Genomic DNA, 17,559 nt, shown 5'->3' with positions numbered 1-17,559 from the left:
TATTCAATGTCCAGATCTTATAAATTTCACAAAGACACAAACATGCTTCTAAAGATTTATCTCTTTCAGTAATGACGGCAGTGTGAATAAGCAATTTGAAACTGGGGGTAATTTGTCACTTTCCTTGATCTGTGAGTCTGCTAGAAATTCAAATGTGGAGTCCTTAATGTTTGTGGAAATGCTGCATTGTCCTAACAGAAAAAAACAGCACCTGCCTTTTAAATACAATTCACCTTTATGTTTGTTTAGTAATGATACAAAAAGCATTTCTCCATTCAGACATTCCTAACAACATTTTAGACAAGTAAACTCTCATGTAGTGGGGAATGTGAGGACCAAGGGTATTATCTCTCCTCTGCAATGACTTTTCACTCTCCCAATAATCAACTCCTCAAGTACAGATACTTGGTAAGGCAAAGTATTACATAAATTACATACTTTGTTTAGCATGGGTGCTAACTTTAACCAAGGTATTGACTCTGGTCCAAATTGCCAAGCTTAACAACGATGGCCACTTTATGGGGCAACAGAACTCTTGCAAAACATTTTGTCTTTGAATGCTTTCAGATATAATAATCATAAAAGCCCAAAAACTGGATTAGTTTAGCCAAGTCATGAGATTAGGGTATAGTTTTTCATTGTGCAAAGTCTGCTGGAATAGGCTCAAGAACCCTAATAACAGGAATAGTTTAGCCTAGTCACGAGATTAGGGTATCGTTTTTCATCGTAAAAAGTCTCCACGGATAGGCTCAAGAACCCTGCTACCCTGAACAGAAAAAAAAAACATTGTTAAAATGAATGAATGATACATTTATAAGACATATTGAAAGTCAAATTTTCAAAAAACCCAAGCTTGCTAAATCATCCTGGCGATAACAAGGAGTTGATTAGAGAATGCGGGCATAAACCCCACTGCCTCTCACGATCAAAGCGAATGCTCTATCACTCCAGCTAATTCCTCTGATATGTACATATTTTGCAAAGGAAATAAAAGTTTATTACATTCTATGGATTCAAGCACAATATGTCACTGCCATTGAAACCCCACGTACCTCGGAGGCACGGGCGATGAGGTGACCGAGAGGCTAAGGTGATGGACTGCTAATCCATTGTGTTCTGCACGCATGGGTTCGAATCCCATCCTCATCGTGTGATCCCTGCAATGTCTTTTTGTGCCAGTATGAATGGGTGAAGTTTGGTATTTGACAACATAACACTATGTTAGAAAGCGACTTACCTACACTTATGAAGTGTGAGTGTTACTTTTGCTTATGAATTTTACTCTGTTTCATTGTGCCCACAATTCTAAAAATGCATCCACAATGGACCTACTCAATTCCTGCGAATTGATGCTGCCTTCGACTATTTTCCGAAATACAAATTGAAAACACAAACACATTTGGTGCTTTGACCAAGATTAAAACTGAGACTTTCCATTGGAGAATGTGGGCATTGATCCCACTGCCTCTCACATGCTAAGCGAGCGCTCTACCACTTGAGCTAATTCCCCTTCATACACACCAGACCTGTCTGGTCATTTTATTGAAGGAACTCAATGAAGGCAATGATCAAATTTCTTGAATGTTACACCAAATATTCAATGTCCAGATCTTATAAATTTCACAAAGACACAAACATGCTTCTAAAGATTTATCTCTTTCAGTAATGACGGCAGTGTGAATAAGCAATTTGAAACTGGGGGTAATTTGTCACTTTCCTTGATCTGTGGGTCTGCTAGAAATTCAAATGTGGAGTCCTTAATGTTTGTGGAAATGCTGCATTGTCCTAACAGAAAAAAACAGCACCTGCCTTTTAAATACAATTCACCTTTATGTTTGTTTAGTAATGATACAAAAAGCATTTCTCCATTCAGACATTCCTAACAACATTTTAGACAAGTAAACTCTCATGTAGTGGGTAATGTGAGGACCAAGGGTATTATCTCTCCTCTGCAATGACTTTTCACTCTCCCAATAATCAACTCCTCAAGTACAGATACTTGGTAAGGCAAAGTATTACATAAATTACATACTTTGTTTAGCATGGGTGCTAACTTTAACCAAGGTATTGACTCTGGTCCAAATTGCCAAGCTTAACAACGATGGCCACTTTATGGGGCAACAGAACTCTTGCAAAACATTTTGTCTTTGAATGCTTTCAGATATAATAATCATAAAAGCCCAAAAACTGGATTAGTTTAGCCAAGTCATGAGATTAGGGTATAGTTTTTCATTGTGCAAAGTCTGCTGGAATAGGCTCAAAAACCCTCATAACAGGAATAGTTTAGCCTAGTCACGAGATTAGGGTATCGTTTTTCATCGTAAAAAGTCTCCACGGATAGGCTCAAGAACCCTGCTACCCTGAACAGAAAAAAACATTGTTAAAATGAATGAATGATACATTTATAAGACATTGAAAGTCAAATTTTCAAAAAACCCAAGCTTGCTAAATCATCCTGGCGATAACAAGGAGGTGATTAGAGAATGCGGGCATAAACCCCACTGCCTCTCACGATCAAAGCGAATGCTCTATCACTCCAGCTAATTCCTCTGATATGTACATATTTTGCAAAGGAAATAAAAGTTTATTAAATTCTATGGATTCAAGCACAATATGTCACTGCCATTGAAACCCCACGTACCTCAAAGGCACGGGCGATGAGGTGACCGAGAGGTTAAGGTGATGGACTGCTAATCCATTGTGTTCTGCACGCATGGGTTCGAATCCCATCCTCACCGTGTGATCCCTGCAATGTCTTTTTGTGCCAGTATGAATGGGTGAAGTTTGGTATTTGACAACATAACACTATGTTAGAAAGCGACTTACCTACACTTATGAAGTGTGAGTGTTACTTTTGCTTATGAATTTTACTCTGTTTCATTGTGCCCACAATTCTAAAAATGCATCCACAATGGACCTACTCAATTCCTGCGAATTGATGCTGCCTTCGACTATTTTCCGAAATACAAATTGAAAACACAAACACATTTGGTGCTTTGACCAAGATTAAAACTGAGACGTTCCATTGGAGAATGTGGGCATTAATCCCACTGCCTCTCACATGCTAAGCGAGCGCTCTACCACTTGAGCTAATTCCCCTTCATACACACCAGACCTGTCTGGCCATTTTATTGAAGGAACTCAATGAAGGCAATGATCAAATTTCTTGAATGTTACACCAAATATTCAATGTCCAGATCTTATAAATTTCACAAAGACACAAACATGCTTCTAAAGATTTGTCTCTTTCAGTCATGACGGCAGTGTGAATAAGCAATTTGAAACTGGGGGTAATTTGCCACTTTCCTTGATCTGTGGGTCTGCTAGAAATTCAAATGTGGAGTCCTTAATGTTTGTGGAAATGCTGCATTGTCCTAACAGAAAAAAACAGCACCTGCCTTTTAAATACAATTCACCTTTATGTTTGTTTAGTAATGATACAAAAAGCATTTCTCCATTCAGACATTCCTAACAACATTTTAGACAAGTAAACTCTCATGTAGTGGGTAATGTGAGGACCAAGGGTATTATCTCTCCTCTGCAATGACTTTTCACTCTCCCAATAATCAACTCCTCAAGTACAGATACTTGGTAAGGCAAAGTATTACATAAATTACATACTTTGTTTAGCATGGGTGCTAACTTTAACCAAGGTATTGACTCTGGTCCAAATTGCCAAGCTTAACAACGATGGCCACTTTATGGGGCAACAGAACTCTTGCAAAACATTTTGTCTTTGAATGCTTTCAGATATAATAATCATAAAAGCCCAAAAACTGGATTAGTTTAGCCAAGTCATGAGATTAGGGTATAGTTTTTCATTGTGCAAAGTCTGCTGGAATAGGCTCAAAAACCCTCATAACAGGAATAGTTTAGCCTAGTCACGAGATTAGGGTATCGTTTTTCATCGTAAAAAGTCTCCACGGATAGGCTCAAGAACCCTGCTACCCTGAACAGAAAAAAACATTGTTAAAATGAATGAATGATACATTTATAAGACATTGAAAGTCAAATTTTCAAAAAACCCAAGCTTGCTAAATCATCCTGGCGATAACAAGGAGGTGATTAGAGAATGCGGGCATAAACCCCACTGCCTCTCACGATCAAAGCGAATGCTCTATCACTCCAGCTAATTCCTCTGATATGTACATATTTTGCAAAGGAAATAAAAGTTTATTACATTCTATGGATTCAAGCACAATATGTCACTGCCATTGAACCCCACGTACCTCGAAGGCAAGGGCGATGAGGTGACCGAGAGGTTAAGGTGATGGACTGCTAATCCATTGTGTTCTGCACGCATGGGTTCGAATCCCATCCTCATCGTGTGATCCCTGCAATGTCTTTTTGTGCCAGTATGAATGGGTGAAGTTTGGTATTTGACAACATAACACTATGTTAGAAAGCGACTTACCTACACTTATGAAGTGTGAGTGTTACTTTTGCTTATGAATTTTACTCTGTTTCATTGTGCCCACAATTCTAAAAATGCATCCACAACGGACCTACTCAATTCCTGCGAATTGATGCTGCCTTCGACTATTTTCCGAAATACAAATTGAAAACACAAACACATTTGGTGCTTTGACCAAGATTAAAACTGAGACGTTCCATTGGAGAATGTGGGCATTAATCCCACTGCCTCTCACATGCTAAGCGAGCGCTCTACCACTTGAGCTAATTCCCCTTCATACACACCAGACCTGTCTGGCCATTTTATTGAAGGAACTCAATGAAGGCAATGATCAAATTTCTTGAATGTTACACCAAATATTCAATGTCCAGATCTTATAAATTTCACAAAGACACAAACATGCTTCTAAAGATTTGTCTCTTTCAGTCATGACGGCAGTGTGAATAAGCAATTTGAAACTGGGGGTAATTTGCCACTTTCCTTGATCTGTGGGTCTGCTAGAAATTCAAATGTGGAGTCCTTAATGTTTGTGGAAATGCTGCATTGTCCTAACAGAAAAAAACAGCACCTGCCTTTTAAATACAATTCACCTTTATGTTTGTTTAGTAATGATACAAAAAGCATTTCTCCATTCAGACATTCCTAACAACATTTTAGACAAGTAAACTCTCATGTAGTGGGTAATGTGAGGACCAAGGGTATTATCTCTCCTCTGCAATGACTTTTCACTCTCCCAATAATCAACTCCTCAAGTACAGATACTTGGTAAGGCAAAGTATTACATAAATTACATACTTTGTTTAGCATGGGTGCTAACTTTAACCAAGGTATTGACTCTGGTCCAAATTGCCAAGCTTAACAACGATGGCCACTTTATGGGGCAACAGAACTCTTGCAAAACATTTTGTCTTTGAATGCTTTCAGATATAATAATCATAAAAGCCCAAAAACTGGATTAGTTTAGCCAAGTCATGAGATTAGGGTATAGTTTTTCATTGTGCAAAGTCTGCTGGAATAGGCTCAAAAACCCTCATAACAGGAATAGTTTAGCCTAGTCACGAGATTAGGGTATCGTTTTTCATCGTAAAAAGTCTCCACGGATAGGCTCAAGAACCCTGCTACCCTGAACAGAAAAAAACATTGTTAAAATGAATGAATGATACATTTATAAGACATTGAAAGTCAAATTTTCAAAAAACCCAAGCTTGCTAAATCATCCTGGCGATAACAAGGAGGTGATTAGAGAATGCGGGCATAAACCCCACTGCCTCTCACGATCAAAGCGAATGCTCTATCACTCCAGCTAATTCCTCTGATATGTACATATTTTGCAAAGGAAATAAAAGTTTATTACATTCTATGGATTCAAGCACAATATGTCACTGCCATTGAACCCCACGTACCTCGAAGGCAAGGGCGATGAGGTGACCGAGAGGTTAAGGTGATGGACTGCTAATCCATTGTGTTCTGCACGCATGGGTTCGAATCCCATCCTCATCGTGTGATCCCTGCAATGTCTTTTTGTGCCAGTATGAATGGGTGAAGTTTGGTATTTGACAACATAACACTATGTTAGAAAGCGACTTACCTACACTTATGAAGTGTGAGTGTTACTTTTGCTTATGAATTTTACTCTGTTTCATTGTGCCCACAATTCTAAAAATGCATCCACAATGGACCTACTCAATTCCTGCGAATTGATGCTGCCTTCGACTATTTTCCGAAATACAAATTGAAAACACAAACACATTTGGTGCTTTGACCAAGATTAAAACTGAGACTTTCCATTGGAGAATGTGGGCATTGATCCCACTGCCTATCACATGCTAAGCGAGCACTCTACCACTTGAGCTAATTCCCCTTCATACACACCAGACCTGTCTGGTCATTTTATTGAAGGAACTCAATGAAGGCAATGATCAAATTTCTTGAATGTTACACCAAATATTCAATGTCCAGATCTTATAAATTTCACAAAGACACAAACATGCTTCTAAAGATTTATCTCTTTCAGTAATGACGGCAGTGTGAATAAGCAATTTGAAACTGGGGGTAATTTGTCACTTTCCTTGATCTGTGGGTCTGCTAGAAATTCAAATGTGGAGTCCTTAATGTTTGTGGAAATGCTGCATTGTCCTAACAGAAAAAAACAGCACCTGCCTTTTAAATACAATTCACCTTTATGTTTGTTTAGTAATGATACAAAAAGCATTTCTCCATTCAGACATTCCTAACAACATTTTAGACAAGTAAACTCTCATGTAGTGGGGAATGTGAGGACCAAGGGTATTATCTCTCCTCTGCAATGACTTTTCACTCTCCCAATAATCAACTCCTCAAGTACAGATACTTGGTAAGGCAAAGTATTACATAAATTACATACTTTGTTTAGCATGGGTGCTAACTTTAACCAAGGTATTGACTCTGGTCCAAATTGCCAAGCTTAACAACGATGGCCACTTTATGGGGCAACAGAACTCTTGCAAAACATTTTGTCTTTGAATGCTTTCAGATATAATAATCATAAAAGCCCAAAAACTGGATTAGTTTAGCCAAGTCATGAGATTAGGGTATAGTTTTTCATTGTGCAAAGTCTGCTGGAATAGGCTCAAGAACCCTAATAACAGGAATAGTTTAGCCTAGTCACGAGATTAGGGTATCGTTTTTCATCGTAAAAAGTCTCCACGGATAGGCTCAAGAACCCTGCTACCCTGAACAGAAAAAAAAACATTGTTAAAATGAATGAATGATACATTTATAAGACATATTGAAAGTCAAATTTTCAAAAAACCCAAGCTTGCTAAATCATCCTGGCGATAACAAGGAGTTGATTAGAGAATGCGGGCATAAACCCCACTGCCTCTCACGATCAAAGCGAATGCTCTATCACTCCAGCTAATTCCTCTGATATGTACATATTTTGCAAAGGAAATAAAAGTTTATTAAATTCTATGGATTCAAGCACAATATGTCACTGCCATTGAAACCCCACGTACCTCAAAGGCACGGGTGATGAGGTGACCGAGAGGTTAAGGTGATGGACTGCTAATCCATTGTGTTCTGCACGCATGGGTTCGAATCCCATCCTCATCGTGTGATCCCTGCAATGTCTTTTTGTGCCAGTATGAATGGGTGAAGTTTGGTATTTGACAACATAACACTATGTTAGAAAGCGACTTACCTACACTTATGAAGTGTGAGTGTTACTTTTGCTTATGAATTTTACTCTGTTTCATTGTGCCCACAATTCTAAAAATGCATCCACAATGGACCTACTCAATTCCTGCGAATTGATGCTGCCTTCGACTATTTTCCGAAATACAAATTGAAAACACAAACACATTTGGTGCTTTGACCAAGATTAAAACTGAGACTTTCCATTGGAGAATGTGGGCATTGATCCCACTGCCTCTCACATGCTAAGCGAGCGCTCTACCACTTGAGCTAATTCCCCTTCATACACACCAGACCTGTCTGGCCATTTTATTGAAGGAACTCAATGAAGGCAATGATCAAATTTCTTGAATGTTACACCAAATATTCAATGTCCAGATCTTATAAATTTCACAAAGACACAAACATGCTTCTAAAGATTTATCTCTTTCAGTAATGACGGCAGTGTGAATAAGCAATTTGAAACTGGGGGTAATTTGTCACTTTCCTTGATCTGTGGGTCTGCTAGAAATTCAAATGTGGAGTCCTTAATGTTTGTGGAAATGCTGCATTGTCCTAACAGAAAAAAACAGCACCTGCCTTTTAAATACAATTCACCTTTATGTTTGTTTAGTAATGATACAAAAAGCATTTCTCCATTCAGACATTCCTAACAACATTTTAGACAAGTAAACTCTCATGTAGTGGGGAATGTGAGGACCAAGGGTATTATCTCTCCTCTGCAATGACTTTTCACTCTCCCAATAATCAACTCCTCAAGTACAGATACTTGGTAAGGCAAAGTATTACATAAATTACATACTTTGTTTAGCATGGGTGCTAACTTTAACCAAGGTATTGACTCTGGTCCAAATTGCCAAGCTTAACAACGATGGCCACTTTATGGGGCAACAGAACTCTTGCAAAACATTTTGTCTTTGAATGCTTTCAGATATAATAATCATAAAAGCCCAAAAACTGGATTAGTTTAGCCAAGTCATGAGATTAGGGTATAGTTTTTCATTGTGCAAAGTCTGCTGGAATAGGCTCAAAAACCCTCATAACAGGAATAGTTTAGCCTAGTCACGAGATTAGGGTATCGTTTTTCATCGTAAAAAGTCTCCACGGATAGGCTCAAGAACCCTGCTACCCTGAACAGAAAAAAACATTGTTAAAATGAATGAATGATACATTTATAAGACATTGAAAGTCAAATTTTCAAAAAACCCAAGCTTGCTAAATCATCCTGGCGATAACAAGGAGGTGATTAGAGAATGCGGGCATAAACCCCACTGCCTCTCACGATCAAAGCGAATGCTCTATCACTCCAGCTAATTCCTCTGATATGTACATATTTTGCAAAGGAAATAAAAGTTTATTACATTCTATGGATTCAAGCACAATATGTCACTGCCATTGAACCCCACGTACCGCGAAGGCAAGGGCGATGAGGTGACCGAGAGGTTAAGGTGATGGACTGCTAATCCATTGTGTTCTGCACGCATGGGTTCGAATCCCATCCTCATCGTGTGATCCCTGCAATGTCTTTTTGTGCCAGTATGAATGGGTGAAGTTTGGTATTTGACAACATAACACTATGTTAGAAAGCGACTTACCTACACTTATGAAGTGTGAGTGTTACTTTTGCTTATGAATTTTACTCTGTTTCATTGTGCCCACAATTCTAAAAATGCATCCACAATGGACCTACTCAATTCCTGCGAATTGATGCTGCCTTCGACTATTTTCCGAAATACAAATTGAAAACACAAACACATTTGGTGCTTTGACCAAGATTAAAACTGAGACTTTCCATTGGAGAATGTGGGCATTGATCCCACTGCCTATCACATGCTAAGCGAGCACTCTACCACTTGAGCTAATTCCCCTTCATACACACCAGACCTGTCTGGTCATTTTATTGAAGGAACTCAATGAAGGCAATGATCAAATTTCTTGAATGTTACACCAAATATTCAATGTCCAGATCTTATAAATTTCACAAAGACACAAACATGCTTCTAAAGATTTATCTCTTTCAGTAATGACGGCAGTGTGAATAAGCAATTTGAAACTGGGGGTAATTTGTCACTTTCCTTGATCTGTGGGTCTGCTAGAAATTCAAATGTGGAGTCCTTAATGTTTGTGGAAATGCTGCATTGTCCTAACAGAAAAAAACAGCACCTGCCTTTTAAATACAATTCACCTTTATGTTTGTTTAGTAATGATACAAAAAGCATTTCTCCATTCAGACATTCCTAACAACATTTTAGACAAGTAAACTCTCATGTAGTGGGGAATGTGAGGACCAAGGGTATTATCTCTCCTCTGCAATGACTTTTCACTCTCCCAATAATCAACTCCTCAAGTACAGATACTTGGTAAGGCAAAGTATTACATAAATTACATACTTTGTTTAGCATGGGTGCTAACTTTAACCAAGGTATTGACTCTGGTCCAAATTGCCAAGCTTAACAACGATGGCCACTTTATGGGGCAACAGAACTCTTGCAAAACATTTTGTCTTTGAATGCTTTCAGATATAATAATCATAAAAGCCCAAAAACTGGATTAGTTTAGCCAAGTCATGAGATTAGGGTATAGTTTTTCATTGTGCAAAGTCTGCTGGAATAGGCTCAAGAACCCTAATAACAGGAATAGTTTAGCCTAGTCACGAGATTAGGGTATCGTTTTTCATCGTAAAAAGTCTCCACGGATAGGCTCAAGAACCCTGCTACCCTGAACAGAAAAAAAAACATTGTTAAAATGAATGAATGATACATTTATAAGACATATTGAAAGTCAAATTTTCAAAAAACCCAAGCTTGCTAAATCATCCTGGCGATAACAAGGAGTTGATTAGAGAATGCGGGCATAAACCCCACTGCCTCTCACGATCAAAGCGAATGCTCTATCACTCCAGCTAATTCCTCTGATATGTACATATTTTGCAAAGGAAATAAAAGTTTATTAAATTCTATGGATTCAAGCACAATATGTCACTGCCATTGAAACCCCACGTACCTCAAAGGCACGGGCGATGAGGTGACCGAGAGGTTAAGGTGATGGACTGCTAATCCATTGTGTTCTGCACGCATGGGTTCGAATCCCATCCTCATCGTGTGATCCCTGCAATGTCTTTTTGTGCCAGTATGAATGGGTGAAGTTTGGTATTTGACAACATAACACTATGTTAGAAAGCGACTTACCTACACTTATGAAGTGTGAGTGTTACTTTTGCTTATGAATTTTACTCTGTTTCATTGTGCCCACAATTCTAAAAATGCATCCACAATGGACCTACTCAATTCCTGCGAATTGATGCTGCCTTCGACTATTTTCCGAAATACAAATTGAAAACACAAACACATTTGGTGCTTTGACCAAGATTAAAACTGAGACTTTCCATTGGAGAATGTGGGCATTGATCCCACTGCCTCTCACATGCTAAGCGAGCGCTCTACCACTTGAGCTAATTCCCCTTCATACACACCAGACCTGTCTGGCCATTTTATTGAAGGAACTCAATGAAGGCAATGATCAAATTTCTTGAATGTTACACCAAATATTCAATGTCCAGATCTTATAAATTTCACAAAGACACAAACATGCTTCTAAAGATTTGTCTCTTTCAGTCATGACGGCAGTGTGAATAAGCAATTTGAAACTGGGGGTAATTTGCCACTTTCCTTGATCTGTGGGTCTGCTAGAAATTCAAATGTGGAGTCCTTAATGTTTGTGGAAATGCTGCATTGTCCTAACAGAAAAAAACAGCACCTGCCTTTTAAATACAATTCACCTTTATGTTTGTTTAGTAATGATACAAAAAGCATTTCTCCATTCAGACATTCCTAACAACATTTTAGACAAGTAAACTCTCATGTAGTGGGGAATGTGAGGACCAAGGGTATTATCTCTCCTCTGCAATGACTTTTCACTCTCCCAATAATCAACTCCTCAAGTACAGATACTTGGTAAGGCAAAGTATTACATAAATTACATACTTTGTTTAGCATGGGTGCTAACTTTAACCAAGGTATTGACTCTGGTCCAAATTGCCAAGCTTAACAACGATGGCCACTTTATGGGGCAACAGAACTCTTGCAAAACATTTTGTCTTTGAATGCTTTCAGATATAATAATCATAAAAGCCCAAAAACTGGATTAGTTTAGCCAAGTCATGAGATTAGGGTATAGTTTTTCATTGTGCAAAGTCTGCTGGAATAGGCTCAAGAACCCTAATAACAGGAATAGTTTAGCCTAGTCACGAGATTAGGGTATCGTTTTTCATCGTAAAAAGTCTCCACGGATAGGCCCAAGAACCCTGCTACCCTGAACAGAAAAAAAAAACATTGTTAAAATGAATGAATGATACATTTATAAGACATATTGAAAGTCAAATTTTCAAAAAACCCAAGCTTGCTAAATCATCCTGGCGATAACAAGGAGTTGATTAGAGAATGCGGGCATAAACCCCACTGCCTCTCACGATCAAAGCGAATGCTCTATCACTCCAGCTAATTCCTCTGATATGTACATATTTTGCAAAGGAAATAAAAGTTTATTACATTCTATGGATTCAAGCACAATATGTCACTGCCATTGAAACCCCACGTACCTCGGAGGCACGGGCGATGAGGTGACCGAGAGGTTAAGGTGATGGACTGCTAGTCCATTGTGTTCTGCACGCATGGGTTCGAATCCCATCCTCATCGTGTGATCCCTGCAATGTCTTTTTGTGCCAGTATGAATGGGTGAAGTTTGGTATTTGACAACATAACACTATGTTAGAAAGCGACTTACCTACACTTATGAAGTGTGAGTGTTACTTTTGCTTATGAATTTTACTCTGTTTCATTGTGCCCACAATTCTAAAAATGCATCCACAATGGACCTACTCAATTCCTGCGAATTGATGCTGCCTTCGACTATTTTCCGAAATACAAATTGAAAACACAAACACATTTGGTGCTTTGACCAAGATTAAAACTGAGACTTTCCATTGGAGAATGTGGGCATTGATCCCACTGCCTCTCACATGCTAAGCGAGCGCTCTACCACTTGAGCTAATTCCCCTTCATACACACCAGACCTGTCTGGTCATTTTATTGAAGGAACTCAATGAAGGCAATGATCAAATTTCTTGAATGTTACACCAAATATTCAATGTCCAGATCTTATAAATTTCACAAAGACACAAACATGCTTCTAAAGATTTATCTCTTTCAGTAATAACGGCAGTGTGAATAAGCAATTTGAAACTGGGGGTAATTTGTCACTTTCCTTGATCTGTGGGTCTGCTAGAAATTCAAATGTGGAGTCCTTAATGTTTGTGGAAATGCTGCATTGTCCTAACAGAAAAAAACAGCACCTGCCTTTTAAATACAATTCACCTTTATGTTTGTTTAGTAATGATACAAAAAGCATTTCTCCATTCAGACATTCCTAACAACATTTTAGACAAGTAAACTCTCATGTAGTGGGTAATGTGAGGACCAAGGGTATTATCTCTCCTCTGCAATGACTTTTCACTCTCCCAATAATCAACTCCTCAAGTACAGATACTTGGTAAGGCAAAGTATTACATAAATTACATACTTTGTTTAGCATGGGTGCTAACTTTAACCAAGGTATTGACTCTGGTCCAAATTGCCAAGCTTAACAACGATGGCCACTTTATGGGGCAACAGAACTCTTGCAAAACATTTTGTCTTTGAATGCTTTCAGATATAATAATCATAAAAGCCCAAAAACTGGATTAGTTTAGCCAAGTCATGAGATTAGGGTATAGTTTTTCATTGTGCAAAGTCTGCTGGAATAGGCTCAAAAACCCTCATAACAGGAATAGTTTAGCCTAGTCACGAGATTAGGGTATCGTTTTTCATCGTAAAAAGTCTCCACGGATAGGCTCAAGAACCCTGCTACCCTGAACAGAAAAAAACATTGTTAAAATGAATGAATGATACATTTATAAGACATTGAAAGTCAAATTTTCAAAAAACCCAAGCTTGCTAAATCATCCTGGCGATAACAAGGAGGTGATTAGAGAATGCGGGCATAAACCCCACTGCCTCTCACGATCAAAGCGAATGCTCTATCACTCCAGCTAATTCCTCTGATATGTACATATTTTGCAAAGGAAATAAAAGTTTATTACATTCTATGGATTCAAGCACAATATGTCACTGCCATTGAACCCCACGTACCTCGAAGGCAAGGGCGATGAGGTGACCGAGAGGTTAAGGTGATGGACTGCTAATCCATTGTGTTCTGCACGCATGGGTTTGAATCCCATCCTCACCGTGTGATCCCTGCAATGTCTTTTTGTGCCAGTATGAATGGGTGAAGTTTGGTATTTGACAACATAACACTATGTTAGAAAGCGACTTACCTACACTTATGAAGTGTGAGTGTTACTTTTGCTTATGAATTTTACTCTGTTTCATTGTGCCCACAATTCTAAAAATGCATCCACAATGGACCTACTCAATTCCTGCGAATTGATGCTGCCTTCGACTATTTTCCGAAATACAAATTGAAAACACAAACACATTTGGTGCTTTGACCAAGATTAAAACTGAGACTTTCCATTGGAGAATGTGGGCATTGATCCCACTGCCTCTCACATGCTAAGCGAGCGCTCTACCACTTGAGCTAATTCCCCTTCATACACACCAGACCTGTCTGGCCATTTTATTGAAGGAACTCAATGGAGGCAATGATCAAATTTCTTGAATGTTACACCAAATATTCAATGTCCAGATCTTATAAATTTCACAAAGACACAAACATGCTTCTAAAGATTTGTCTCTTTCAGTCATGACGGCAGTGTGAATAAGCAATTTGAAACTGGGGGTAATTTGCCACTTTCCTTGATCTGTGGGTCTGCTAGAAATTCAAATGTGGAGTCCTTAATGTTTGTGGAAATGCTGCATTGTCCTAACAGAAAAAAACAGCACCTGCCTTTTAAATACAATTCACCTTTATGTTTGTTTAGTAATGATACAAAAAGCATTTCTCCATTCAGACATTCCTAACAACATTTTAGACAAGTAAACTCTCATGTAGTGGGTAATGTGAGGACCAAGGGTATTATCTCTCCTCTGCAATGACTTTTCACTCTCCCAATAATCAACTCCTCAAGTACAGATACTTGGTAAGGCAAAGTATTACATAAATTACATACTTTGTTTAGCATGGGTGCTAACTTTAACCAAGGTATTGACTCTGGTCCAAATTGCCAAGCTTAACAACGATGGCCACTTTATGGGGCAACAGAACTCTTGCAAAACATTTTGTCTTTGAATGCTTTCAGATATAATAATCATAAAAGCCCAAAAACTGGATTAGTTTAGCCAAGTCATGAGATTAGGGTATAGTTTTTCATTGTGCAAAGTCTGCTGTAATAGGCTCAAGAACCCTAATAACAGGAATAGTTTAGCCTAGTCACGAGATTAGGGTATCGTTTTTCATCGTAAAAAGTCTCCACGGATAGGCTCAAGAACCCTGCTACCCTGAACAGAAAAAAAAACATTGTTAAAATGAATGAATGATACATTTATAAGACATATTGAAAGTCAAATTTTCAAAAAACCCAAGCTTGCTAAATCATCCTGGCGATAACAAGGAGTTGATTAGAGAATGCGGGCATAAACCCCACTGCCTCTCACGATCAAAGCGAATGCTCTATCACTCCAGCTAATTCCTCTGATATGTACATATTTTGCAAAGGAAATAAAAGTTTATTAAATTCTATGGATTCAAGCACAATATGTCACTGCCATTGAAACCCCACGTACCTCGAAGGCACGGGCGATGAGGTGACCGAGAGGTTAAGGTGATGGACTGCTAATCCATTGTGTTCTGCACGCATGGGTTCGAATCCCATCCTCATCGTGTGATCTCTGCAATGTCTTTTTGTGCCAGTATGAATGGGTGAAGTTTGGTATTTGACAACATAACACTATGTTAGAAAGCGACTTACCTACACTTATGAAGTGTGAGTGTTACTTTTGCTTATGAATTTTACTCTGTTTCATTGTGCCCACAATTCTAAAAATGCATCCACAATGGACCTACTCAATTCCTGCGAATTGATGCTGCCTTCGACTATTTTCCGAAATACAAATTGAAAACACAAACACATTTGGTGCTTTGACCAAGATTAAAACTGAGACTTTCCATTGGAGAATGTGGGCATTGATCCCACTGCCTCTCACATGCTAAGCGAGCGCTCTACCACTTGAGCTAATTCCCCTTCATACACACCAGACCTGTCTGGCCATTTTATTGAAGGAACTCAATGAAGGCAATGATCAAATTTCTTGAATGTTATACCAAATATTCAATGTCCAGATCTTATAAATTTCACAAAGACACAAACATGCTTCTAAAGATTTGTCTCTTTCAGTCATGACGGCAGTGTGAATAAGCAATTTGAAACTGGGGGTAATTTGCCACTTTCCTTGATCTGTGGGTCTGCTAGAAATTCAAATGTGGAGTCCTTAATGTTTGTGGAAATGCTGCATTGTCCTAACAGAAAAAAACAGCACCTGCCTTTTAAATACAATTCACCTTTATGTTTGTTTAGTAATGATACAAAAAGCATTTCTCCATTCAGACATTCCTAACAACATTTTAGACAAGTAAACTCTCATGTAGTGGGTAATGTGAGGACCAAGGGTATTATCTCTCCTCTGCAATGACTTTTCACTCTCCCAATAATCAACTCCTCAAGTACAGATACTTGGTAAGGCAAAGTATTACATAAATTACATACTTTGTTTAGCATGGGTGCTAACTTTAACCAAGGTATTGACTCTGGTCCAAATTGCCAAGCTTAACAACGATGGCCACTTTATGGGGCAACAGAACTCTTGCAAAACATTTTGTCTTTGAATGCTTTCAGATATAATAATCATAAAAGCCCAAAAACTGGATTAGTTTAGCCAAGTCATGAGATTAGGGTATAGTTTTTCATTGTGCAAAGTCTGCTGTAATAGGCTCAAGAACCCTAATAACAGGAATAGTTTAGCCTAGTCACGAGATTAGGGTATCGTTTTTCATCGTAAAAAGTCTCCACGGATAGGCTCAAGAACCCTGCTACCCTGAACAGAAAAAAAAACATTGTTAAAATGAATGAATGATACATTTATAAGACATATTGAAAGTCAAATTTTCAAAAAACCCAAGCTTGCTAAATCATCCTGGCGATAACAAGGAGTTGATTAGAGAATGCGGGCATAAACCCCACTGCCTCTCACGATCAAAGCGAATGCTCTATCACTCCAGCTAATTCCTCTGATATGTACATATTTTGCAAAGGAAATAAAAGTTTATTAAATTCTATGGATTCAAGCACAATATGTCACTGCCATTGAAACCCCACGTACCTCGAAGGCACGGGCGATGAGGTGACCGAGAGGTTAAGGTGATGGACTGCTAATCCATTGTGTTCTGCACGCATGGGTTCGAATCCCATCCTCATCGTGTGATCCCTGCAATGTCTTTTTGTGCCAGTATGAATGGGTGAAGTTTGGTATTTGACAACATAACACTATGTTAGAAAGCGACTTACCTACACTTATGAAGTGTGAGTGTTACTTTTGCTTATGAATTTTACTCTGTTTCATTGTGCCCACAATTCTAAAAATGCATCCACAATGGACCTACTCAATTCCTGCGAATTGATGCTGCCTTCGACTATTTTCCGAAATACAAATTGAAAACACAAACACATTTGGTGCTTTGACCAAGATTAAAACTGAGACTTTCCATTGGAGAATGTGGGCATTGATCCCACTGCCTCTCACATGCTAAGCGAGCGCTCTACCACTTGAGCTAATTCCCCTTCATACACACCAGACCTGTCTGGCCATTTTATTGAAGGAACTCAATGAAGGCAATGATCAAATTTCTTGAATGTTACACCAAATATTCAATGTCCAGATCTTATAAATTTCACAAAGACACAAACATGCTTCTAAAGATTT

General features: G+C 38.5%; 1 protein-coding gene and 11 non-coding genes across 13 annotated transcripts in view; 11 read left to right on the top strand and 1 right to left on the bottom strand.

Moving 5' to 3' along the window:
- Window positions 1-17,559, bottom strand: part of poglut3 (protein O-glucosyltransferase 3) — a 49,174-nt gene that overhangs the window by 13,266 nt on the left and 18,349 nt on the right. The window lies entirely within an intron of this gene.
- trnas-gcu (transfer RNA serine (anticodon GCU)) lies at window positions 1,068-1,149 on the top strand. Its single transcript has one exon. It is a non-coding gene; the product is annotated as a tRNA-Ser (tRNA).
- Window positions 2,657-2,738, top strand: trnas-gcu (transfer RNA serine (anticodon GCU)). Its single transcript has one exon. It is a non-coding gene; the product is annotated as a tRNA-Ser (tRNA).
- Window positions 4,245-4,326, top strand: trnas-gcu (transfer RNA serine (anticodon GCU)). Its single transcript has one exon. It is a non-coding gene; the product is annotated as a tRNA-Ser (tRNA).
- Window positions 5,833-5,914, top strand: trnas-gcu (transfer RNA serine (anticodon GCU)). Its single transcript has one exon. It is a non-coding gene; the product is annotated as a tRNA-Ser (tRNA).
- Window positions 7,426-7,507, top strand: trnas-gcu (transfer RNA serine (anticodon GCU)). Its single transcript has one exon. It is a non-coding gene; the product is annotated as a tRNA-Ser (tRNA).
- Window positions 9,014-9,095, top strand: trnas-gcu (transfer RNA serine (anticodon GCU)). The gene has a single exon. It is a non-coding gene; the product is annotated as a tRNA-Ser (tRNA).
- trnas-gcu (transfer RNA serine (anticodon GCU)) lies at window positions 10,607-10,688 on the top strand. Its single transcript has one exon. It is a non-coding gene; the product is annotated as a tRNA-Ser (tRNA).
- trnas-gcu (transfer RNA serine (anticodon GCU)) lies at window positions 12,201-12,282 on the top strand. The gene has a single exon. It is a non-coding gene; the product is annotated as a tRNA-Ser (tRNA).
- trnas-gcu (transfer RNA serine (anticodon GCU)) lies at window positions 13,789-13,870 on the top strand. The gene has a single exon. It is a non-coding gene; the product is annotated as a tRNA-Ser (tRNA).
- trnas-gcu (transfer RNA serine (anticodon GCU)) lies at window positions 15,382-15,463 on the top strand. Its single transcript has one exon. It is a non-coding gene; the product is annotated as a tRNA-Ser (tRNA).
- Window positions 16,975-17,056, top strand: trnas-gcu (transfer RNA serine (anticodon GCU)). The gene has a single exon. It is a non-coding gene; the product is annotated as a tRNA-Ser (tRNA).

This window comes from Stigmatopora nigra, chromosome 2 (genome assembly GCF_051989575.1).
Source record: "Stigmatopora nigra isolate UIUO_SnigA chromosome 2, RoL_Snig_1.1, whole genome shotgun sequence".
In the NCBI taxonomy this organism is placed as follows: Eukaryota; Metazoa; Chordata; class Actinopteri; order Syngnathiformes; family Syngnathidae; genus Stigmatopora; species Stigmatopora nigra.
Note: the sequence above shows the minus strand (reverse complement) of the source record. Positions and strands in the feature narration are given on the sequence as shown.